General features: G+C 40.6%; 1 protein-coding gene across 2 annotated transcripts in view; it reads right to left on the bottom strand.

Moving 5' to 3' along the window:
• LOC134586342 (oocyte zinc finger protein XlCOF6.1-like) overlaps positions 1-26708 on the bottom strand; it is a 95724-nt gene that overhangs the window by 51347 nt on the left and 17669 nt on the right. The window contains exons 2-3 of one of the 2 annotated variants that reach the window (XM_063441810.1): positions 13404-13470; positions 12600-12712 (exon numbers count right to left, since the gene is read on the bottom strand). The gene's annotated coding sequence lies outside the window, so the exon portion shown is untranslated. Of the gene's footprint in view, positions 1-12599; positions 12713-13403; positions 13631-26708 lie in introns of those variants that run through there. The other variant, XM_063441811.1, reaches the window with a different exon arrangement.

The following is a 26708-nucleotide window of genomic DNA, read 5'->3' on the forward strand; positions in this document are numbered from 1 at the left end:
CGTCATATAATCACTGTATAGAGACTGAGGGGACCCTGACAGTCATATAATCACTGTATAGAGACTGAGGGATCCCTGCCGTCATATAATCTCTATATAGAGACTGAGGGGACCCTGCCAGTTATATAATCACTATATAGAGACTGAGGGGACCCTGCCGTCATATAATCACTGTATAGAGACTGAGGGATCCCTGCCGTCATATAATCACTATATAGAGACTGAGGGGATCCTGCTGGTCATATAATCCCTATATAGAGACTAAGGGGACCCTGCTGGTCATATAATTCCTGTATAGAGACTGAGGGGACCCTGCTGGTCATATAATCACTATATAGAGACTGAGGGGACCCTGCCAGTCATGTAATCACTATATATAGACTAAGGGGACCCTGCCGTCATATAATCACTGTACAGAGACTGAGGGGACCCTGCCAGTCATGTAATCACTGTATAGAGACTGAGGGGACCCTGCCGTCATATAATCACTATATAGAGACTGAGGGGACCCTGCCGTCATATAATCACTGTATAGAGACTGAGGGGACCCTGACAGTCATATAATCACTGTATAGAGACTGAGAGGACCCTGCTGGTCATATAATCACTGTATAGAGACGGAGAGGACCATGCTGGTCATATAATCACTGTATAGAGACTGAGGGGACCCTGCTGGTCATATAATCACTGTATAGAGACGGAGAGGACCCTGCTGGTCATATAATCACTGTATAGAGACTGAGGGGACCCTGCCAGTCATGTAATCACTATATATAGACTAAGGGGACCCTGCCGTCATATAATCACTGTACAGAGACTGAGGGGACCCTGCCAGTCATGTAATCACTGTATAGAGACTGAGGGGACCCTGCCGTCATATAATCACTATATAGGGACTAAGGGGATCCTGCTGGTCATATAATCCCTATATAGAGACTAAGGGGACCCTGCTGGTCATATAATCACTGTATAGAGACTGAGAGGACTCTTCAATCATATAATCACTGTATAGAGACTGAGGCGTCCCTGCTGGTCATATAATCACTGTGTAGAGACTGAGGGGACCCTGCCAGTCATGTAATCACTATATATAGACTAAGGGGACCCTGCCGTCATATAATCACTGTACAGAGACTGAGGGGACCCTGCCAGTCATGTAATCACTGTATATAGACTGAGGGGACCCTGCCAGTCATGTAATCACTGTATAGAGACTGAGGGGACCCTGCCTGTCATATAATCACTATACAGAGACTGAGGGGACTCTGCTAGCAATAAAATCACTATATAGACTGAGGGGACCCTGCGGTCATATAATCACTATATGGAGACTGAGGGGACCCTGCGGTCATATAATCACTGTATAGAGACCTGCGGTCATATAATCACTGTATAGAGACAGAGGACCCTGCTGGTCAAATAATCACTATATAGAGACTGAGGGGACCCTGCGGTCATATAATCACTATATAGAGACTGAGGGGACCCTGCCATCATATAATCACGTATAGAGACTAAGGGGACCCTGATGGTCATATAATCACTACTCCCTGTCAGTCATATAATCACTATATAGAGTTTGAAGGGATCCTGCCTGTGGCAGAACAAGCCACCTATTTGTATTAAAGACTTAGTTGGTTCAACAATTGGAGTTCCCGAACAGACTAGAGCTATATTGTTTGTATGTCAAACCATCTACCGAACAGTTGGACCACCCAGGGGAGTTGTGTGCCTCCAATTAACTGTACCCACACTTAGAAACTGCAAAGTTCTAGGTGGTCAGCTGGGTGGCCGTCGTTCGTATGTCCAAACACGTGGCGGCAGCCATCTTTGCTCACGAACACAGACAGCAGTGGACTCAACGTCTCGAACACCGCTGAACTACCATCCCTTTGTGTGTTTGTTGCAGTTGACCTAGAAAGAGCTGCATTCATTTGGAATAAACTACCAAACACAGGACACACGACCCTTTGTTACACAAATGGTTCCATTCGTTATTTTTCATGTTCTATACTCCCGAAAGAAGTCCGGTCAAAGCCTAAAACCCTCTGGAACTATTTTGGGGTTTCACCTCGTGGTTGACCGATCTAAACTTCACTCGAATGGCGTTCCTAATCTACTGAACGGATCTGAGTGATATTTCGACAAAATGGGCGCTCAGACCCCTGCTATTGACGTATCTTTCGTGGAGTTCTGAACTATATTAATATGTTTTATGGGGTTTTGAAATATTGTATATTTTCTGTACCTGGAAGATAATGTAATTAAAGAGTTGTTCTTACTCAATTATCTCCCAGATACAGAGGAGGAGTCTGGGAAATGTGATTTGTCCCCTGTCCCCCACAAGGTACACCAGTGGGAAACCAGGGGGAGTTGCATTAAAGCCAGCTGTGGCTGTATAAAAATCAGTTAACTCCCAGAACTGTGTATCGTCCGGTTACTGGGGAATTGGGATGAAACTGCTACACTGCACTTCTTTTTGATGTTCTACAGTCTATCAGCAGAGATATTGATTTTAATATTGCAGTTTCGCCACACTACCAGTCATATAATCACTATATAGAACAGTCTTCCCCAAACTCCAGCCTCCAGATGTTGCTGGTGAGTGGGCTTGTTTCCCTCAGCCTCTACCCATGGTGAGCGGGCTAGTTTCCCCTCAGTCTCCACCCGCGGTGAGTGGGCTTGTTTCCCTCAGCCTCCACCCGTGATCAGCAAGCTTGTTTCCCTCAGCCTCTAGCCATGGTCAGCATGCTCATTTCCCTCAGTCTCCATCCATGGTGAGTGAGTTAGTTTCCCTCAGCCTCCACCTATGGTGAGCGGGCTTGTTTCTCTCAGCCTCTACCCATGGTCAGGGTGCTAGTTTCCCTCAGCTTCCACTCATGGTCAGCATGCTCATTTACCTCAGCCTCTACCCCTGGTGAGTGGGCTAGTTTCCCTCAGCCTCCACCCCTGGTGAGTGGGCTCGTTTCCCTCAGCCTCCACCGATGGTGAGTGGTCTCGTTTCCCTCAGCCTCCACCGATGGTGAGTGGGCTTGTTTCCCTTAGCCTCCACCAATGGTGAGTAGGCTTGTTTCCCTCAGCCTCCACCCATGGTGAGCAGGCTTGTTTCCCTCAGCCTCAACCCGTAATGAGCGGGTGTAGCGGATGGCATTGGGCTGTCCTCACAATTATGTGTATTTGTATGTGTTCGGTTAAATTTTGCCATATGTATGTAAAGTGTATGCAGCATTCGGCTGATTGTTTGGTAAAATCACTCCAGTTATTAGGCGAGTGAAACTACCGAACAATCAGACCACCCCAAGAATAAGTGTGCCTCCAATTACAGTTCGCAACAATGTTGCAAACAGGTAATTGGCAATCTTAAACTCCCGAACAGCAGTGTTTTGCCGCCAAGTGTCTGGAACCCAAATCGGACACTTGGTTAGGCAAACACAGCTGAGACCTCCACACTGCCGTCAATTTGTGTAGGAACTACCAAACGTCTCCCCCGTTCGGTATAAAGAACCCCACGAATAAGGGGGTTTACCCGAATCCTCCCCAGTCTCCATAACCCAAGCCATTCGTGTATTTTATTCCCCTTTTCTGTGGCAGGGCCAAAATGTATGGAACCCCTTTCGGCTGTTAACTCCAGCACGGTCTGTCTTTTTATTACCTCCAGGAATTTCCCAAACCCCTGGTCCGATCTGGGTGATTTTTGAATATATTTCTCACCCAGATCAGGGCTACTAGGGGATGTAATATTTAAAGTGGTACCCCTATGTTTAGGGGTACATCCAGAAAACCAGGGGAACTGTGTCCTGCATAATGGGATTATGAGTCATACTAAGGGGAGGGAATGTGTGGCTAGCAGCTCATGTATGATTGGAGTATTGTGTAATTATTGTAAACCCCTCCCTTGCATGGAAGAATGATTTAAAAGAAGGTTGAGTGATTAAAAGTTCAGTTCTGCTCCTGATGCTGTGTGTTGTCCAGTCATTGGGATTGATATTGGGATATTATTGGATTGTCTTGCCTGCTGGAATTATTGCCTTATGGATTTTTAATACTTGTTCCTGAGCCTTACTGGGATCTTGAGTGGAGATAACCTGTGGAATATCATCTCTCCACTACAGCGGGCTCATTTCCCTCAGTTTCCACTGATGGTGAGTGGGCTTGTTTCCCTCAGCCTCCACCCATGGTGAGCGGATGGAGTCTTTTTTTATTAGCCCTATATAGTGTCTAAGCTGGAAACAAAGACGACCATACAAAGTCATTGTGCAGCAGTGTCACTGTAGCCTGGGGTGTTCTAGGTATATTTGGGGTTTAATTTGGTTTATGCCCTTGTGTTCAGAGGCTGCAGCCCACGCCGCCCCCTCCTGTCATGGTTGGCCTATAAAACTGATTGTAATATAATTTGTTACATGGCTTGTCTGACAGCAGTGTAACTCGTTTAATGTGCCTGCCCAAAACACGTCGATTTCTGTATAAAAATTTATATTTTCTTTACCAGAGCTGCGAGGTCCGCTGATGTCTGTCCTCTCTGGTCCTTTCCTTTGGGGCATATTGAAGACATAACATTGAATGCAATTAACAAATCTAGGCTTTAATCCCGTATTTGTTTGCGATTTTGAAACTGTCCGAGAATTAAGGATTTACCATGTGTGAACATGATATTTATATTATTGCCACATCCCCATTTTGTTTGGCCTGGAATACTGGTCTTGGTGGGTTGGGCTGCACTGGTGAATTGTGGAGTTTCAGGAATGAGAATACCGAGACAATGGAAAATGAAGTATTGTCAGCTTGTGGCCACATATTGCTTATTTGTATTGGACACTACTCCTGTCTAACAGCCCCGTCTGAGAGCCCCAATCTGATAGCATCGTCTGATACCCCTCCCAGAGAGCCCCGTCTGATACCCCTGTCTGACATCATTCCGGCCCGGTATCACTACAGCGAGCGCGAGGGAGCAGAGAGGAGCTGCAGGAAGATCACTGCTCCCTCACACACAGGACAAGTGAGCATCCCCACTGGACCACAGGAAAAGATCCACTCAGCTCTCCCAAAGGTAGGGAGGCTGGGTGGATTACAATTAAAAATGTAAATCTGTGAGTGTGTGAGAAAATGTGTGTGTATGTCAGTTTGTGTGTGAGAAAATGTGTGTATGCCTCTGCCTGTATGTGTGTGTATGCATCTGTCTATTTGTGTGTGTGTGTGTATGCATCTGTTTGTTTGCCTGTCAGTGTGTGTATGCCTCTGTCTGTCTGTGTTAGTGTGTATGCCTGTCAGTGTGTACGCCTCTGTCTGTCTCTGTGTGTGTCATAGTGTGCATGCCTCTGTCTGTCTGTGTGTGTGTGTGTGTGTGTGTCAATGTGTGTATGCATCTGTCTGTGTGTGTGTGTGTATGTCAGAGAGTTTGTGTCTGTTTAGGTACCTGCACCCCTCCGATCACATGACAGGTGTTTTTCTCACCTTTTTCCCCAAGCTGTGCTTGTTTTGCCGCAGCTTGTACCTCCTCCAGAGCTGAGATCATCAATCTTTATGATCTCAGCTAAGCCAATGCTTTCCCATAGGATAGCATTGGGAGGATATAGTGCATGTTCTCTATAGGCATCATTCAGTGCCTCCATGCCGAACATACGTGCTGCACACTGTTGCGCACTGACACAGGACTTTCTTAGTGGCCGTGTGAGTGACTGTCACTAGAGGTCTTACTAAACAGCAATGTAAACACTGCCTTTTCTCTCTCGTTTACATTGAAAAGGCTACAGGGACAGGCTATAGGCACCACAACAATTACATTAATCTGTCGTGGTTCTGGTGACTATAGTGTCCCTTTAAGAATTGCATATTTCTCGTTGTAAATTAAACTTTACTAGTTTAAAGAAAAAAAGAAAAACTGGCTTCTAACTAATTTAGCTTGCTCCTTGATTCCAATCAAATTTGTCAAGCCCTGTCTAAAGCTATAGTCCCCCTCCCCCCGTATGCAATAAAAAAAAATGAAGTTTTCCGAATCTTGTAGTCTTTGCTGCCAGTACCGCCTCCTAGACTCAGATTTTGAATTCCATAAGCAAGTATTAGGAGGCGAGTCGCTGTTCTGTGCCAATCGAATGCTCTCTATGTGAGACATGTGATTGAATAACCCAGCCTAACTTGATGTTTAGAGGGATGCACGTCTAGTGGCTGTCCAGAGTGTTTGGCCTTGCAGTTATAACACTGTCGTACCTGCTAAATCATTAAAGCTAAAGGGCCAATGAACCCAAACACTTGGTAGAGATACACAGACGATGGGGTCAGGGTGCCTTTAGTGGCTACCAATTACAGGTATGTCCCCAATCTTGTCTATATTTGTTACAGATTGGCCACCATTAGCGCAATTAACCATGGCTAACCACCATTAGCACCATTAACCATGGCTAACCACCATTAACGCCATTAATTATGGCTTACCACCATTAGCACCATTAACCATGGCTAACCACCATTAACCATGGCTAACCACCATTAACGCCATTAATCATGGCTGACCACCATCAGCACCATTAACCATGGCTAACCACCTTTAATGCCCTTGACAATGGCTAACCACCATTAACGCCATTAATCATGGCTAACCACCATTAGCACCATTAACCATGGCTAACCACCATTAACCATTAACCATGGCTAACCACCATTAACGCCATTAATCATGGCTAACCACCATCAGCACCATTAACCATGGCTAACCACCTTTAATGCCATTGACAATGGCTAACCACCATTAACGCCATTAATCATGGCTAACCACCATTAACGCCATTAATCATGGCTTACCACGATTAACGCCATTAATCATGGCTAACCACCATTAGCACCATTAACCATTACTAACCACCTTTAATGCCAGTAACCATGGTTAACCACCATTAGCACCATTAACCATGGCTAACCATCATTAACCATGATTAATGCCAGTAACCATGATAAACCACCACTAGCACTATTAGCCATGGCTAACCATCATTAACGCCATAAACCATGGCTAACCACCATTAGGACCATTAACCATGGCTAACCACATTTAATGCCATTAACCATGGCTAACCACCACTAGCGCTATTAACCATGGCTAACAACCTTTAATGCCAATAACCATGGCTAACCACCACTAGCGTTCTTAACCATGGCTAACCACCTTTAACACCATTATCCATGGATAACCACCATTAACGCTATTAACCATGGCCAACCACCTTTAACCATTGCTAACCACCATTAATTCCATTAACCATGGCTATCCAATGGCTAACCACCATTAACACCATTAACCATGGCTAACCACCATTAATTCCATTAACCATGGCAAGCCACCATTAACGCCATTAACCATGGCTAACCACCATTAACGCCATTAACCATGGCTAACCACCATTAACGCCATTAACCATGGCTAACCACCATTAATTGCCATTAACCATGGCTAACCACCATTAGCTCCATTAACCATGGCTAACTACCATTAATTCCATTAACCATGGCTAACCATCTTTAACTCCATTAACCATGGCTAACCACCATTACCACTTTGGAGAAAGTCACTTCATCACTGGTTTTTGGAGAGGACTACATGCCAGCATTTTACTCTGTGACTACGGCCCCTTTAATTTATTTTGGCTGAGAGACCCTAATTGTGCCTATTGGGACTTTTAACATTGGTTCTCCAGAACAGTCGAAGTGGCCGCCATTTGAACGCGTGGTGGAGGCCATCTTGTTCGCATGGGCGAAAAGACTTCAGGGGGACTTAGCCGCGAATGCCCTGGAACTATTTTCGACATGAAAACCTCGAGGTTCCCGGTCGGTCCTCCAGCGGCACTTAGCCACGATTCTATAAAACTGTTTTGGGCATGAAATCCTGTGTTCGCCTGGGCAAAACTATGACTTCCATAGAATGTCTGAACCCCTGATCTGATCTGGGTGATTTTTGGATATGTTGTTCACCCAGATCAGGGCTATCCAGGGAATGTAAGATGGGAATATGTTGTTCATGGGGATATGTTGTGTTTTGGGATACTTATTGGACTTTGTATAAATTTGTTTTTTCTGCCTGTGGATAATTAAGTTAATGCATTATCTGCCTTAAATACATCACAGGCAGAGGGGAGGAATTGTTTACTGTATGTGGGAGTGTCAGACATTGTTACACTGTTTTTATTGGTTTGGGTCCCTTGTGTCCCAGTTCCCCTTCAGGTCCAGTGGGCGTTCCTCTGGCCTGAAAAGTTGTATATAAATCCACCCTCAATACTGAGTTCTGTCTCTTATTAGGGGAAACTGCTATAATTTGTATACTCCCCTGGGTTCTAATCACTAGCTCTTCTAAGAGCTGTTCCTGCTACGCTCTCCTGGAGGAGAGATCTTTCCCACATGGTCCTGTATGTCAAAAGGGGTTCATTTTGAGCCAGTATTGCAAAATCCGAGACTGTTAAATTGTGAGAACTATGTCTGCAATTTGCAGTCTTGATGCCCCATTTAGTGCTGGATGTTAAACGATCTGAGGAAGAGGAAGACTGCGGAAGAGGAAGAGGAAGAATGAGGAAGAGGAAGACTGTGAGACAGCGGTTGTGGAGTCTGCAGTGCTTGTGGTGTCCGGTGCGGTGCTTATAGTCCTTGGCGTCAGCTAGGACATCCGTTGACAGAGTTACCCAGTCGGGGTGCCAGGTGATCCATTACAACCACCATTAACAATGGCTTACCACCATTAATTGCCATTAACCATGTCTAACCACCATTAGCTCCATTAACTATGGCTTACCACCATTAACCACGGCTAACCACCATTAGCTCCATTAACCATGGCTAACCACCATTAGCTCCATTAACTATGGCTAACCACCATTAACCATTAACCACCATTAGCTCCATTAACCATGGCTAACCACCATTAATTCCATTAACCATGGCTAACCACCTTTAATGCCATTAACCACGGCTAACCACCATTAGCTCCATTAACCATGGCTAACCACCATTAACCACGGCTAACCACCATTCGCTCCATTAACCATGGCTAACCACCATTAATTGCCATTAACCATGGCTAACCACCATTAACTGCCATTCACCACGGCTAACCACCATTAGCTCCATTAACCATGGCTAACCACCATTAGCTCCATTAACTATGGCTAACCACCATTAACCATTAACCACCATTAGCTCCATTAACCATGGCTAACCACCATTAATTCCATTAACCATGGCTAACCACCTTTAATGCCATTAACCACGGCTAACCACCATTAGCTCCATTAACCATGGCTAACCACCATTAACCACGGCTAACCACCATTCGCTCCATTAACCATGGCTAACCACCATTAATTGCCATTAACCATGGCTAACCACCATTAACTGCCATTCACCATGGCTAACCACCATTAGCTCCATTAACTATGGCTTACCACCATTAACCACGGCTAACCACCATTAGCTCCATTAACCATGGCTAACCACCATTAGCTCCATTAACCACGGCTAACCACCATTAACTCCATTAACCATGGCTAACCACCATTAGCTCCATTAACCATGGCTAACCACCATTAGCTCCATTAACCATGGCTAACCACCATTAATTGACATTAACCATGGCTAACCACCATTAACTCCATTAACCATGGTAATCACCATTAACCATGGCTAACCACCATTAGCTCCATTAACCATGGCTAACCACCATTAGCTCCATTAACTATGGCTAACCACCATTAACCACGGCTAACCACCATTAGCTCCATTAACCATGGCTAACCACCATTAATTGCCATTAACCATGGCTAACCACCATTAATTGCCATTAACCATGGCTAACAACCATTAGCTCCATTAACTATGGCTTACCACCATTAACCACGGCTAACCACCATTAGCTCCATTAACCATGGCTAACCACCATTAGCTCCATTAACTATGGCTTACCACCATTAACCACGGCTAACCCCCATTAGCTCCATTAACCATGGCTAACCACCATTAATTCCATTAACCATGGCTAACCACCATTAATTGACATTAACCACGGCTAACCACCATTAGCTCCATTAACCACGGCTAACCACCATTAACTCCATTAACCATGGCTAACCACCATTAGCTCCATTAACCATGGCTAACCACCATTAGCTCCATTAACCATGGCTAACCACCATTAATTGACATTAACCATGGCTAACCACCATTAACTCCATTAACCATGGTAATCACCATTAACCATGGCTAACCACCATTAACGCCATTAACCATGGCTAACCACCATTAACTCCATTAACCATGGCTAACCACCATTAACTCCATTAATCATGGCTAACCACCATTAGCTCCATTAACCATGGCTAACCACCATTAGCTCCATTAACCATGGCTAACCACCATTAATTGACATGAACCATGGCTAACCACCATTAACTCCATTAACCATGGTAATCACCATTAACCATGGCTAACCACTATTAATTGCCATTAACCATGGCTAACCACCATTAGCTCCATTAACCATGGCTAACCACCATTAGCTCCATTAACTATGGCTTACCACCATTAACCACGGCTAACCACCATTAGCTCCATTAACCATGGCTAACCACCATTAGCTCCATTAACTATGGCTAACCACCATTAACCACGGCTAACCACCATTAGCTCCATTAACCATGGCTAACCACCATTAATTCCATTAACCATGGCTAACCACCTTTAATGCCATTAACCACGGCTAACCACCATTAGCTCCATTAACCATGGCTAACCACCATTAGCTCCATTAACTATGGCTAACCACCATTAACCACGGCTAACCACCATTAGCTCCATTAACCATGGCTAACCACCATTAATTGCCATTAACCATGGCTAACCACCATTAGCTCCATTAACTATGGCTTACCACCATTAACCACGGCTAACCACCATTAGCTCCATTAACTACGGCTAACCACCATTAGCTCCATTAACCATGGCTAACCACCATTAGCTCCATTAACCATGGCTAACCACCATTAGCTCCATTAACTATGGCTTACCACCATTAACCACGGCTAACCACCATTAGCTCCATTAACCATGGCTAACCACCATTAGCTCCATTAACTATGGCTAACCACCATTAGCTCCATTAACTATGGCTTACCACCATTAACCACGGCTAACCACCATTAGCTCCATTAACCATGGCTAACCACCATTAATTACATTAACCATTAATTCCATTAACCGTGGTTACCTTTAATGCCATTAACTATGGCTAACCACCATTAATTGCCATTAACCATGGCTAACCACCATTAGCTCCATTAACCACGGCTAACCACCATTAACTCCATTAACCATGGCTAACCACCATTAGCTCCATTAACCATGGCTAACCACCATTAGCTCCATTAACCATGGCTAACCACCATTAACTCCATTAACCATGGTAATCACCATTAACCATGGCTAACCACCATTAACGCCATTAACCATGGCTAACCCCCATTAGCTCCATTAACCATGGCTAACCACCATTAGCTCCATTAACTATGGCTTACCACCATTAACCACGGCTAACCACCATTAGCTCCATTAACCATGGCTAACCACCATTAGCTCCATTAACTATGGCTAACCACCATTAGCTCCATTAACTATGGCTTACCACCATTAACCACGGCTAACCACCATTAGCTCCATTAACCATGGCTAACCACCATTAATTCCATTAACCATTAATTCCATTAACCGTGGTTACCTTTAATGCCATTAACTATGGCTAACCACCATTAATTGCCATTAACCATGGCTAACCACCATTAGCTCCATTAACCACGGCTAACCACCATTAACTCCATTAACCATGGCTAACCACCATTAGCTCCATTAACCATGGCTAACCACCATTAACTCCATTAACCATGGTAATCACCATTAACCATGGCTAACCACCATTAACGCCATTAACCATGGCTAACCCCCATTAATTCCATTAACCATGGCTAACCACCATTTGTCCATAATTAACCACCATTACCGCCATTAACCATGGCAAACCACCTTTAACGCCATTAACCATGGCTAACCACATTTAACACCATTATTCATGGCTAACTATCTTTAACGCCAACCACTCGCAGACTAGCCACACTGTAAGTTGTCACCATAGCAACCACACTTTGCCCCAAAAGGGCTCACCTTGAGCGTGTTTACGTCACGCTGTGACTGGCAGGATATTGATCGACACTGCATACGTTATTAAACAGGGATCTTGTGCCGTGTCAGACACAAATCTAAACAAATTGTCCATTTAAGCGGATGGTGCACTTTAAGAATTTAAGAATACTATTATATTTTTAGCATACAATTATTACAATGTCATACAGTTTAATAGACTTTAAAATGTGTTATAGCCATATAGCTACTTCCAATAGAACGGAAGATTGCCGGAGACGGTGGACACTCTATACATCGAGATACAATCAAAACATCTAATCTGAATATTGTTCACTAGTAAGGGGAAGTCAGTGCAGGGTTGCTGCTTTGTGACCCTAATCTCAGATAAGTTGGGTGACATAAAATTACTGATAGCAAAATAAGATTCTTTCCTTGACCTTTTCCATATGAATCCACAAAGTCTCCATCGACAGAAATTGGCCAATCAGAACCAGAACGATTTGAGGTATACAACCGGCAAGAACGTGGCAATCCCACATGAAGCAACTATCTGCATGAAAAAAAACGATTGTTTAAAGAAAGGCAGTTTATTATAATTCCAATGTTATATTATACAGAGAAAGGGAAAAAGGTATGCCTGGTATTATTTGTGATTTTGGGAACTTTTTCTAGTTAAGCAGATTATATGCAAGGCTTAATAAAATATAAGTTTTATTAGACCATTTAAAATATGAAATTTATTGCAAAGTTAAAGAAGCACTAAAGCATTAGGAGTAAAAATCTGCATTCGTAATGCTAACGTCCTATTATGTGCCCCCCACACTTTATTTGATGCAAGTATTATTTAAAAATCTGGTTAGCGGTGTGCTAACTCTGCCAGTCTTGTTAAAATTACGCTATGAGATCACATCTAGAGAGGCTGAAATTCTGGTTCATTTTGAGCCAGTATTGCAAAATCCGAGACTGTTAAATTGTGAGAACTATGTCTGCAATGCCCCACATAGTGCTGGATATCTAACGATCTGAGGACTCCACTGAATATCCCCAATAAGGGGTTAATCTGCCCATATTCACTGTGGACTACAATGTGGTGAATAGTAATCAGTTTTAGAAGACCGGTCATGCCAGTAAAATGACAGAGAATTGAGTAGTGAGACTGATCTATACACCAAAACTGCTTCATTGAGATACAGTAGAATGGGAGACAAGTGAAATTACAACACACTGTATTAAACACTCACCAGATCTGCTCTCTTTGTTTCCATACTTCTCACTGGTGAACGGACATGTCTCACATTGGCCTCAGGACTGTATGTGCACAGAATAAAAAGTGTATGATAAGAGCATGCGGACACAACATGGTTTAGAATACAAACAGAACCATGAACTAAGCTGGATCAGCTGAACCATAAATGGGCTGTGTGAATTGACATTAAAGGGACACTTAGCTTAATGAAGCGGTTATAATGTATAGTTACATAGTTACATAGCTGAAAAGAGACTTGCGTCCATCAAGTTCAGCCTTCCTCACATATGTTTTTGCTGTTGATCCAAAAGAAGGCAAAAAACCTAGTCTGTAGCGCTTCCAATTTTGCAACAAACTAGGAAAAAATTCCTTCTTGACCCCAAAATAGCAGTCAGATGTCTCCTTGGATCAAGCAGCTATTACCCCACTAATTAGAAATTGTATCCCTGTATGTTATGTTTTTGCAAGTATTTATCCAATTGCAGTTTAAACATCTGTATAGACTCTGACAAAACCACCTCTTCCGGCAATGAATTCCATATCCTTATTGCTCTTACTGTAAAAAAACTTTTCTTTGCCTTAGATGAAATCTCCTTTCTTCAAGCCTAAATGTGTGACCTCGTGTCCTATGTATAGCCCTGTTTATGAATAGATTTCCAGATAATGGTTTGTACTGGCCCCGAATATATTTATAGTATAGATCATGGCCCTGCAGTCTCACTGCTCAATTCGCTACCATTTAGGAGTTAAATCACTTTGTTTATACAGCCCTAGCCACACCTCCTGGCATGTGACTTACACAGCCTCCCTAAACACTTCCTGTAAAGAAAAATCTAATGTTTACACTTCCTTTATTGCGGATTCTGTACTGCAGTGTTAATTTGGGCACAAAGTTATTTTAGTCATCTGAATTGTTTTAGTTGACTAAATCTCAAAAATCTTAGTCGACAAAATTTACACTGTACTGTTAATAGCCTCTTGACCATGCAGCAGTCTCCTGTGCGTGATTAAGGTTCAATTTACAGAGCAGGAGATAAAAATGTCTAAAGTAAGTTACATCTGATTGAAAATGAAACTGTGTCTGAGTTATTGTCAGTTTCTGAGTTACTGCTAATGTCTGTCAGTGACAGCAAGGTAGCCTCAATTTTAAAAATGCTGATTTCCATTGAAGTCAGCACTTGTATAAACTGTGGAGGAAATATCCAGATCCAGTCACAAAAAGCAACCTGAAATGTTCAATTAAATCCTACAGATAAGCTCTCCCACAATCAGACAGACCTATTAAATCCTACAGATAATCTCTCCTACAATCAGACAGATCCATTAAATCCTACAGATAATCTCTCCTACAATCAGACAGATCCATTAAATCCTACAGATAATCTCTCGCACAATCAGACATACCCATTAAATCCTACAGATAATCTCTCCCACAATCAGACAGATCCATTAAATCCTACAGATAATCTCTCCCACAATCAGACAGACCTATTAAATCCTACAGATAATCTCTCCTACAATCAGACAGATCCATTAAATCCTACAGATAATCTCTCCTACAATCAGACAGACCCATTAAATCCTACAGATAATCTCTCCTACAATCAGACAGATCCATTAAATCCTACAGATAATCTCTCCCACAATCAGACAGATCCATTAAATTCTACAGATAATCTCTCCCACAATCAGACAGATCCATTAAATCCTACAGATAATCTCTCGCACAATCAGACATACCCATTAAATCCTACAGATAATCTCTCCCACAATCAGACAGATCCATTAAATCCTACAGATAATCTCTCCCACAATCAGACAGATCCATTAAATCCTACAGATAATCTCTCCTACAATCAGACAGACGCATTAAATCCTACAGATAATCTCTACTACAATCAGACAGATCCATTAAATCCTACAGATAATCTCTCCCACAATCAGACAGATCCATTAAATCCTACAGATAATCTCTCCCACAATCAGACATATCCATTAAATCCTACAGATAATCTCTCCCACAATCAGACAGATCCATTAAATCCTACAGATAATCTCTCCCACAATCAGACATATCCATTAAATCCTACAGATAATCTCTCCTACAATCAGACAGACCCATTAAATCCTACAGATAATCTCTCCCACAATCAGACAGACCCATTAAATCCTACAGATAATCTCTCCCACAATCAGACAGACCCATTAAATCCTACAGATAATCTCTCCCACAATCAGACAGATCCAGTAAATCCTACAGATAATCTCTCCTACAATCAGACAGACCCATTAAATCCTACAGATAATCTCTCCTACAATCAGACAGACCCATTAAATCCTACAGATAATCTCTCCTACAATCAGACAGACCCATTAAATCCTACAGATAATCTCTCCTACAATCAGACAGATCCATTAAATCCTACAGATAATCTCTCCCACAATCAGACAGACCCATTAAATCCTACAGATAATCTCTCCCACAATCAGACAGATCCAGTAAATCCTACAGATAATCTCTCCCACAATCAGACAGACCCATTAAATCCTACAGATAATCTCTCCTACAATCAGACAGATCCATTAAATCCTACAGATAATCTCTCCCACAATCAGACAGACCCATTAAATCCTACAGATAATCTCTCCTACAATCAGACAGATCCATTAAATCCTACAGATAATCTCTCCTACAATCAGACAGACCCATTAAATCCTACAGATAATCTCTCCCACAATCAGACAGACCCATTAAATCCTACAGATAATCTCTCCTACAATCAGACAGATCCATTAAATCCTACAGATAATCTCTCCCACAATCAGACAGACCCATTAAATCCTACAGATAATCTCTCCCACAATCAGACAGACCCATTAAATCCTACAGATAATCTCTCCTACAATCAGACAGATCCATTAAATCCTACAGATAATCTCTCCCACAATCAGACAGATCCATTAAATCCTACAGATAATCTCTCCTACAATCAGACAGATCCATTAAATCCTACAGATAATCTCTCCTACAATCAGACAGATCCATTAAATCCTACAGATAATCTCTCCCACAATCAGACAGATCCATTAAATCCTACAGATAATCTCTCCCACAATCAGACAGACCCATTAAATCCTACAGATAATCTCTCCCACAATCAGACAGATCCATTAAATCCTACAGATAATCTCTCCTACAATCAGACAGATCCAGTAAATCCTACAGATAATCTCTCCCACAATCAGACAGATCCATTAAACCCTACAGATAATCTCTCCCACAATCAGACAGATCCATTAAATCCTACAGATAATCTCTCCTACAATCAGACAGATCCATTAAATCCTACAGATAATCTCTCCCACAATCAGACAGACCCATTAAATCCTACAGATAATCTCTCCTACAATCAGACAGATCCAGTAAATCCTACAGATAATCTCTCCCACAATCAGACAGATCCATTAAACCCTACAGATAATCTCTCCCACAATCAGACAGATCCATTAAATCCTACAGATAATCTCTCCTACAATCAGACAGATCCATTAAATCCTACAGATAATCTCTCCCACAATCAGACAGATCCATTAAATCCTACAGATAATCTCTCCTACAATCAGACAGATCCATTAAATCCTACAGATAATCTCTCCCACAATCAGACAGATCCATTAAACCCTACAGATAATCTCTCCCACAATCAGACAGATCCATTAAATCCTACAGATAATCTCTCCTACAATCAGACAGATCCATTAAATCCTACAGATAATCTCTCCTACAATCAGACAGATCCATTAAATCCTACAGATAATCTCTCCTACAATCAGACAGATCCATTAAATCCTACAGATAATCTCTCCTACAATCAGACAGACCCATTAAATCCTACAGATAATCTCTCCCACAATCAGACAGATCCATTAAATCCTACAGATAATCTCTCCTACAATCAGACAGATCCATTAAATCCTACAGATAATCTCTCCCACAATCAGACAGATCCATTAAACCCTACAGATAATCTCTCCTACAATTAGACAGATCCATTAAATCCTACAGATAATCTCTCCTACAATCAGACAGATCCATTAAATCCTACAGATAATCTCTCCTACAATCAGACAGATCCATTAAACCCTACAGATAATCTCTCCTACAATCAGACAGATCCATTAAACCCTACAGATAATCTCTCCTACAATCAGACAGATCCATTAAATCCTACAGATAATCTCTCCCACAATCAGACAGATCCATTAAACCCTACAGATAATCTCTCCCACAATCAGACAGATCCATTAAATCCTACAGATAATCTCTCCTACAATCAGACAGATCCATTAAATCCTACAGATAATCTCTCCTACAATCAGACAGATCCATTAAATCCTACAGATAATCTCTCCTACAATCAGACAGATCCATTAAATCCTACAGATAATCTCTCCTACAATCAGACAGATCCATTAAATCCTACAGATAATCTCTACTACAATCAGACAGATCCATTAAATCCTACAGATAATCTCTCCCACAATCAGACAGATCCATTAAATCCTACAGATAATCTCTCCCACAATCAGACAGATCCATTAAATCCTACAGATAATCTCTCCTACAATCAGACAGATCCATTAAATCCTACAGATAATCTCTCCTACAATCAGACAGACCCATTAAATCCTACAGATAATCTCTCCCACAATCAGAAAGATCCATTAAATCCTACAGATAATCTCTCCTACAATCAGACAGACCCATTAAATCCTACAGATAATCTCTCCTACAATCAGACAGATCTATTAAATCCTACAGATAATCTCTCCTACAATCAGACAGACCCATTAAATCCTACAGATAATCTCTCCCACAATCAGACAGATCCATTAAATCCTACAGATAATCTCTCCTACAATCAGACAGATCCATTAAATCCTACAGATAATCTCTACTACAATCAGACAGATCCATTAAATCCTACAGATAATCTCTCCTACAATCAGACAGATCCATTAAATCCTACAGATAATCTCTCCTACAATCAGACAGACCCATTAAATCCTACAGATAATCTCTCCCACAATCAGAAAGATCCATTAAATCCTACAGATAATCTCTCCTACAATCAGACAGACCCATTAAATCCTACAGATAATCTCTCCTACAATCAGACAGATCTATTAAATCCTACAGATAATCTCTCCTACAATCAGACAGACCCATTAAATCCTACAGATAATCTCTCCCACAATCAGACAGATCCATTAAATCCTACAGATAATCTCTCCTACAATCAGACAGATCCATTAAATCCTACAGATAATCTCTCCCACAATCAGACAGACCCATTAAATCCTACAGATAATCTCTCCCACAATCAGACAGACCCATTAAATCCTACAGATAATCTCTCCCACAATCAGACAGATCCAGTAAATCCTACAGATAATCTCTCCTACAATCAGACAGACCCATTAAATCCTACAGATAATCTCTCCTACAATCAGACAGACCCATTAAATCCTACAGATAATCTCTCCTACAATCAGACAGACCCATTAAATCCTACAGATAATCTCTCCTACAATCAGACAGATCCATTAAATCCTACAGATAATCTCTCCCACAATCAGACAGACCCATTAAATCCTACAGATAATCTCTCCCACAATCAGACAGATCCAGTAAATCCTACAGATAATCTCTCCCACAATCAGACAGACCCATTAAATCCTACAGATAATCTCTCCTACAATCAGACAGGTCCATTAAATCCTACAGATAATCTCTCCCACAATCAGACAGACCCATTAAATCCTACAGATAATCTCTCCTACAATCAGACAGATCCATTAAATCCTACAGATAATCTCTCCTACAATCAGACAGACCCAATAAATCCTACAGATAATCTCTCCCACAATCAGACAGACCCATTAAATCCTACAGATAATCTCTCCTACAATCAGACAGATCCATTAAATCCTACAGATAATCTCTCCCACAATCAGACAGACCCATTAAATCCTACAGATAATCTCTCCCACAATCAGACAGACCCATTAAATCCTACAGATAATCTCTCCTACAATCAGACAGATCCATTAAATCCTACAGATAATCTCTCCCACAATCAGACAGATCCATTAAATCCTACAGATAATCTCTCCTACAATCAGACAGATCCATTAAATCCTACAGATAATCTCTCCTACAATCAGACAGATCCATTAAATCCTACAGATAATCTCTCCCACAATCAGACAGATCCATTAAATCCTACAGATAATCTCTCCCACAATCAGACAGACCCATTAAATCCTACAGATAATCTCTCCCACAATCAGACAGACCCATTAAATCCTACAGATAATCTCTCCTACAATCAGACAGATCCAGTAAATCCTACAGATAATCTCTCCCACAATCAGACAGATCCATTAAACCCTACAGATAATCTCTCCCACAATCAGACAGATCCATTAAATCCTACAGATAATCTCTCCTACAATCAGACAGATCCATTAAATCCTACAGATAATCTCTCCCACAATCAGACAGATCCATTAAATCCTACAGATAATCTCTCCTACAATCAGACAGATCCATTAAATCCTACAGATAATCTCTCCCACAATCAGACAGATCCATTAAACCCTACAGATAATCTCTCCCACAATCAGACAGATCCATTAAATCCTACAGATAATCTCTCCTACAATCAGACAGATCCATTAAATCCTACAGATAATCTCTCCTACAATCAGACAGATCCATTAAATCCTACAGATAATCTCTCCTACAATCAGACAGATCCATTAAATCCTACAGATAATCTCTCCTACAATCAGACAGACCCATTAAATCCTACAGATAATCTCTCCCACAATCAGACAGATCCATTAAATCCTACAGATAATCTCTCCTACAATCAGACAGATCCATTAAATCCTACAGATAATCTCTCCCACAATCAGACAGATCCATTAAACCCTACAGATAATCTCTCCTACAATCAGACAGATCCATTAAATCCTACAGATAATCTCTCCTACAATCAGACAGATCCATTAAATCCTACAGATAATCTCTCCTACAATCAGACAGATCCATTAAACCCTACAGATAATCTCTCCTACAATCAGACAGATCCATTAAATCCTACAGATAATCTCTCCTACAATCAGACAGATCCATTAAATCCTACAGATAATCTCTCCCACAATCAGACAGATCCATTAAACCCTACAGATAATCTCTCCCACAATCAGACAGATCCATTAAATCCTACAGATAATCTCTCCTACAATCAGACAGATCCATTAAATCCTACAGATAATCTCTCCTACAATCAGACAGATCCATTAAATCCTACAGATAATCTCTCCTACAATCAGACAGATCCATTAAATCCTACAGATAATCTCTCCTACAATCAGACAGATCCATTAAATCCTACAGATAATCTCTACTACAATCAGACAGATCCATTAAATCCTACAGATAATCTCTCCCACAATCAGACAGATCCATTAAATCCTACAGATAATCTCTCCCACAATCAGACAGATCCATTAAATCCTACAGATAATCTCTCCTACAATCAGACAGATCCATTAAATCCTACAGATAATCTCTCCTACAATCAGACAGACCCATTAAATCCTACAGATAATCTCTCCCACAATCAGAAAGATCCATTAAATCCTACAGATAATCTCTCCTACAATCAGACAGACCCATTAAATCCTACAGATAATCTCTCCTACAATCAGACAGATCTATTAAATCCTACAGATAATCTCTCCTACAATCAGACAGACCCATTAAATCCTACAGATAATCTCTCCCACAATCAGACAGATCCATTAAATCCTACAGATAATCTCTCCTACAATCAGACAGATCCATTAAATCCTACAGATAATCTCTACTACAATCAGACAGATCCATAAAATCCTACAGATAATCTCTCCTACAATCAGACAGATCCATTAAATCCTACAGATAATCTCTCCTACAATCAGACAGACCCATTAAATCCTACAGATAATCTCTCCCACAATCAGAAAGATCCATTAAATCCTACAGATAATCTCTCCTACAATCAGACAGACCCATTAAATCCTACAGATAATCTCTCCTACAATCAGACAGATCTATTAAATCCTACAGATAATCTCTCCTACAATCAGACAGACCCATTAAATCCTACAGATAATCTCTCCCACAATCAGACAGATCCATTAAATCCTACAGATAATCTCTCCCACAATCAGATAGATCCATTAAATCCTACAGATAATCTCTCCTACAATCAGACAGATCCATTAAATCCTACAGATAATCTCTCCTACAATCAGACAGATCCATTAAATCATACAGATAATCTCTACTACAATCAGACAGACCCATTAAATCCTACAGATAATCTCTACTACAATCAGACAGATCCATTAAATCCTAAAGATAAGCTCTCCCACAATCAGACAGATCCATTAAATCCTACAGATAATCTCTCCTACAATCAGACAGATCCATTAAATCCTACAGATAATCTCTACTACAATCAGACAGACCCATTAAATCCTACAGATAATCTCTACTACAATCAGACAGATCCATTAAATCCTACAGATAATCTCTCCCACAATCAGACAGATCCATTAAATCCTACAGATAAGCTCTCCCACAATCAGACAGATCCATTAAATCCTACAGATAATCTCTCCCACAATCAGACAGATCCATTAAATCCTACAGATAATCTCTCCTACAATCAGACAGATCCATTAAATCCTACAGATAATCTCTCCTACAATCAGACAGACCCATTAAATCCTACAGATAATCTCTACTACAATCAGACAGATCCATTAAATCCTACAGATAATCTCTCCCACAATCAGACAGATCCATTAAATCCTACAGATAATCTCTCTCACAATCAGACAGATCCATTAAATCCTACAGATAATCTCTCCCACAATCAGACAGACCCATTAAATCCTACAGATAATCTCTTCCACAATCAGACAGATCCATTAAATCCTACAGATAAGCTCTCCCACAATCAGACAGATCCATTAAATCCTACAGATAATCTCTCCTACAATCAGACAGATCCATTAAATCCTAAAGATAATGTCTCCCACAATCAGACAGACCCATTAAATCCTACAGATAATCTCTCCCACAATCAGACAGATCCATTAAATCCTACAGATAATCTCTCCTACAATCAGACAGATCCATTAAATCCTACAGATAATCTCTCCTACAATCAGACAGATCCATTAAATCCTACAGATAATCTCTACTACAATCAGACAGATCCATTAAATCCTACAGATAATCTCTCCTACAATCAGACAGATCCATTAAATCCTACAGATAATCTCTCCTACAATCAGACAGATCCATTAAATCCTACAGATAATCTCTCCCACAATCAGAAAGATCCATTAAATCCTACAGATAATCTCTCCCACAATCAGATAGATCCATTAAATCCTACAGATAATCTCTCCTACAATCAGACAGATCCATTAAATCCTACAGATAATCTCTCCTACAATCAGACAGATCCATTAAATCATACAGATAATCTCTACTACAATCAGACAGACCCATTAAATCCTACAGATAATCTCTACTACAATCAGACAGATCCATTAAATCCTAAAGATAAGCTCTCCCACAATCAGACAGATCCATTAAATCCTACAGATAATCTCTCCTACAATCAGACAGATCCATTAAATCCTACAGATAATCTCTCCTACAATCAGACAGACCCATTAAATCCTACAGATAATCTCTACTACAATCAGACAGATCCATTAAATCCTACAGATAATCTCTCCCACAATCAGACAGATCCATTAAATCCTACAGATAAGCTCTCCCACAATCAGACAGATCCATTAAATCCTACAGATAATCTCTCCCACAATCAGACAGATCCATTAAATCCTACAGATAATCTCTCCTACAATCAGACAGATCCATTAAATGCTACAGATAATCTCTCCTACAATCAGACAGACCCATTAAATCCTACAGATAATCTCTACTACAATCAGACAGATCCATTAAATCCTACAGATAATCTCTCCCACAATCAGACAGATCCATTAAATCCTACAGATAATCTCTCTCACAATCAGACAGATCCATTAAATCCTACAGATAATCTCTCCTACAATCAGACAGATCCATTAAGTCCTACAGATAATCTCTCCTACAATCAGACAGATCCATTAAATCCTACAGATAATCTCTCCTACAATCAGACAGATCCATTAAATCCTACAGATAATCTCTCCTACAATCAGACAGATCCATTAAATCCTACAGATAATCTCTACTACAATCAGACAGATCCATTAAATCCTACAGATAATCTCTCCTACAATCAGACAGATCCATTAAATCCTACAGATAATCTCTCCCACAATCAGACAGATCCATTAAATCCTACAGATAATCTCTCCTACAATCAGACAGATCCATTAAATCCTACAGATAATCTCTCCCACAATCAGAAAGATCCATTAAATCCTACAGATAATCTCTCCTACAATCAGACAGACCCATTAAATCCTACAGATAATCTCTCCTACAATCAGACAGATCTATTAAATCCTACAGATAATCTCTCCTACAATCAGACAGACCCATTAAATCCTACAGATAATCTCTCCCACAATCAGACAGATCCATTAAATCCTACAGATAATCTCTCCTACAATCAGACAGATCCATTAAATCCTACAGATAATCTCTACTACAATCAGACAGATCCATTAAATCCTACAGATAATCTCTCCTACAATCAGACAGATCCATTAAATCCTACAGATAATCTCTCCTACAATCAGACAGACCCATTAAATCCTACAGATAATCTCTCCCACAATCAGAAAGATCCATTAAATCCTACATATAATCTCTCCTACAATCAGACAGACCCATTAAATCCTACAGATAATCTCTCCTACAATCAGACAGATCTATTAAATCCTACAGATAATCTCTCCTACAATCAGACAGACCCATTAAATCCTACAGATAATCTCTCCCACAATCAGACAGATCCATTAAATCCTACAGATAATCTCTCCCACAATCAGATAGATCCATTAAATCCTACAGATAATCTCTCCTACAATCAGACAGATCCATTAAATCCTACAGATAATCTCTCCTACAATCAGACAGATTCATTAAATCATACAGATAATCTCTACTACAATCAGACAGACCCATTAAATCCTACAGATAATCTCTACTACAATCAGACAGACCCATTAAATCCTACAGATAATCTCTCCCACAATCAGACAGATCCATTAAATCCTAAAGATAAGCTCTCCCACAATCAGACAGATCCATTAAATCCTACAGATAATCTCTCCTACAATCAGACAGATCCATTAAATCCTACAGATAATCTCTACTACAATCAGACAGACCCATTAAATCCTACAGATAATCTCTACTACAATCAGACAGATCCATTAAATCCTACAGATAATCTCTCCCACAATCAGACAGATCCATTAAATCCTACAGATAAGCTCTCCCACAATCAGACAGATCCATTAAATCCTACAGATAATCTCTCCCACAATCAGACAGATCCATTAAATCCTACAGATAATCTCTCCTACAATCAGACAGATCCATTAAATCCTACAGATAATCTCTCCTACAATCAGACAGACCCATTAAATCCTACAGATAATCTCTACTACAATCAGACAGATCCATTAAATCCTACAGATAATCTCTCCCACAATCAGACAGATCCATTAAATCCTACAGATAATCTCTCCCACAATCAGACAGACCCATTAAATCCTACAGATAATCTCTCCTACAATCAGACAGATCCATTAAATCCTACAGATAATCTCTCCCACAATCAGACAGACCCATTAAATCCTACAGATAATCTCTCCTACAATCAGACAGATCCATTAAATCCTACAGATAATCTCTCCTACAATCAGACAGACCCATTAAATCCTACAGATAATCTCTCCCACAATCAGACAGACCCATTAAATCCTACAGATAATCTCTCCTACAATCAGACAGATCCATTAAATCCTACAGATAATCTCTCCCACAATCAGACAGACCCATTAAATCCTACAGATAATCTCTCCCACAATCAGACAGACCCATTAAATCCTACAGATAATCTCTCCTACAATCAGACAGATCCATTAAATCCTACAGATAATCTCTCCCACAATCAGACAGATCCATTAAATCCTACAGATAATCTCTCCTACAATCAGACAGATCCATTAAATCCTACAGATAATCTCTCCTACAATCAGACAGATCCATTAAATCCTACAGATAATCTCTCCCACAATCAGACAGATCCATTAAATCCTACAGATAATCTCTCCCACAATCAGACAGACCCATTAAATCCTACAGATAATCTCTCCCACAATCAGACAGACCCATTAAATCCTACAGATAATCTCTCCTACAATCAGACAGATCCAGTAAATCCTACAGATAATCTCTCCCACAATCAGACAGATCCATTAAACCCTACAGATAATCTCTCCCACAATCAGACAGATCCATTAAATCCTACAGATAATCTCTCCTACAATCAGACAGATCCATTAAATCCTACAGATAATCTCTCCCACAATCAGACAGATCCATTAAATCCTACAGATAATCTCTCCTACAATCAGACAGATCCATTAAATCCTACAGATAATCTCTCCCACAATCAGACAGATCCATTAAACCCTACAGATAATCTCTCCCACAATCAGACAGATCCATTAAATCCTACAGATAATCTCTCCTACAATCAGACAGATCCATTAAATCCTACAGATAATCTCTCCTACAATCAGACAGATCCATTAAATCCTACAGATAATCTCTCCTACAATCAGACAGATCCATTAAATCCTACAGATAATCTCTCCTACAATCAGACAGACCCATTAAATCCTACAGATAATCTCTCCCACAATCAGACAGATCCATTAAATCCTACAGATAATCTCTCCTACAATCAGACAGATCCATTAAATCCTACAGATAATCTCTCCCACAATCAGACAGATCCATTAAACCCTACAGATAATCTCTCCTACAATCAGACAGATCCATTAAATCCTACAGATAATCTCTCCTACAATCAGACAGATCCATTAAATCCTACAGATAATCTCTCCTACAATCAGACAGATCCATTAAACCCTACAGATAATCTCTCCTACAATCAGACAGATCCATTAAATC

This window comes from Pelobates fuscus, chromosome 2 (assembly GCF_036172605.1).
Source record: "Pelobates fuscus isolate aPelFus1 chromosome 2, aPelFus1.pri, whole genome shotgun sequence".
NCBI lineage: Eukaryota > Metazoa > Chordata > Amphibia > Anura > Pelobatidae > Pelobates > Pelobates fuscus.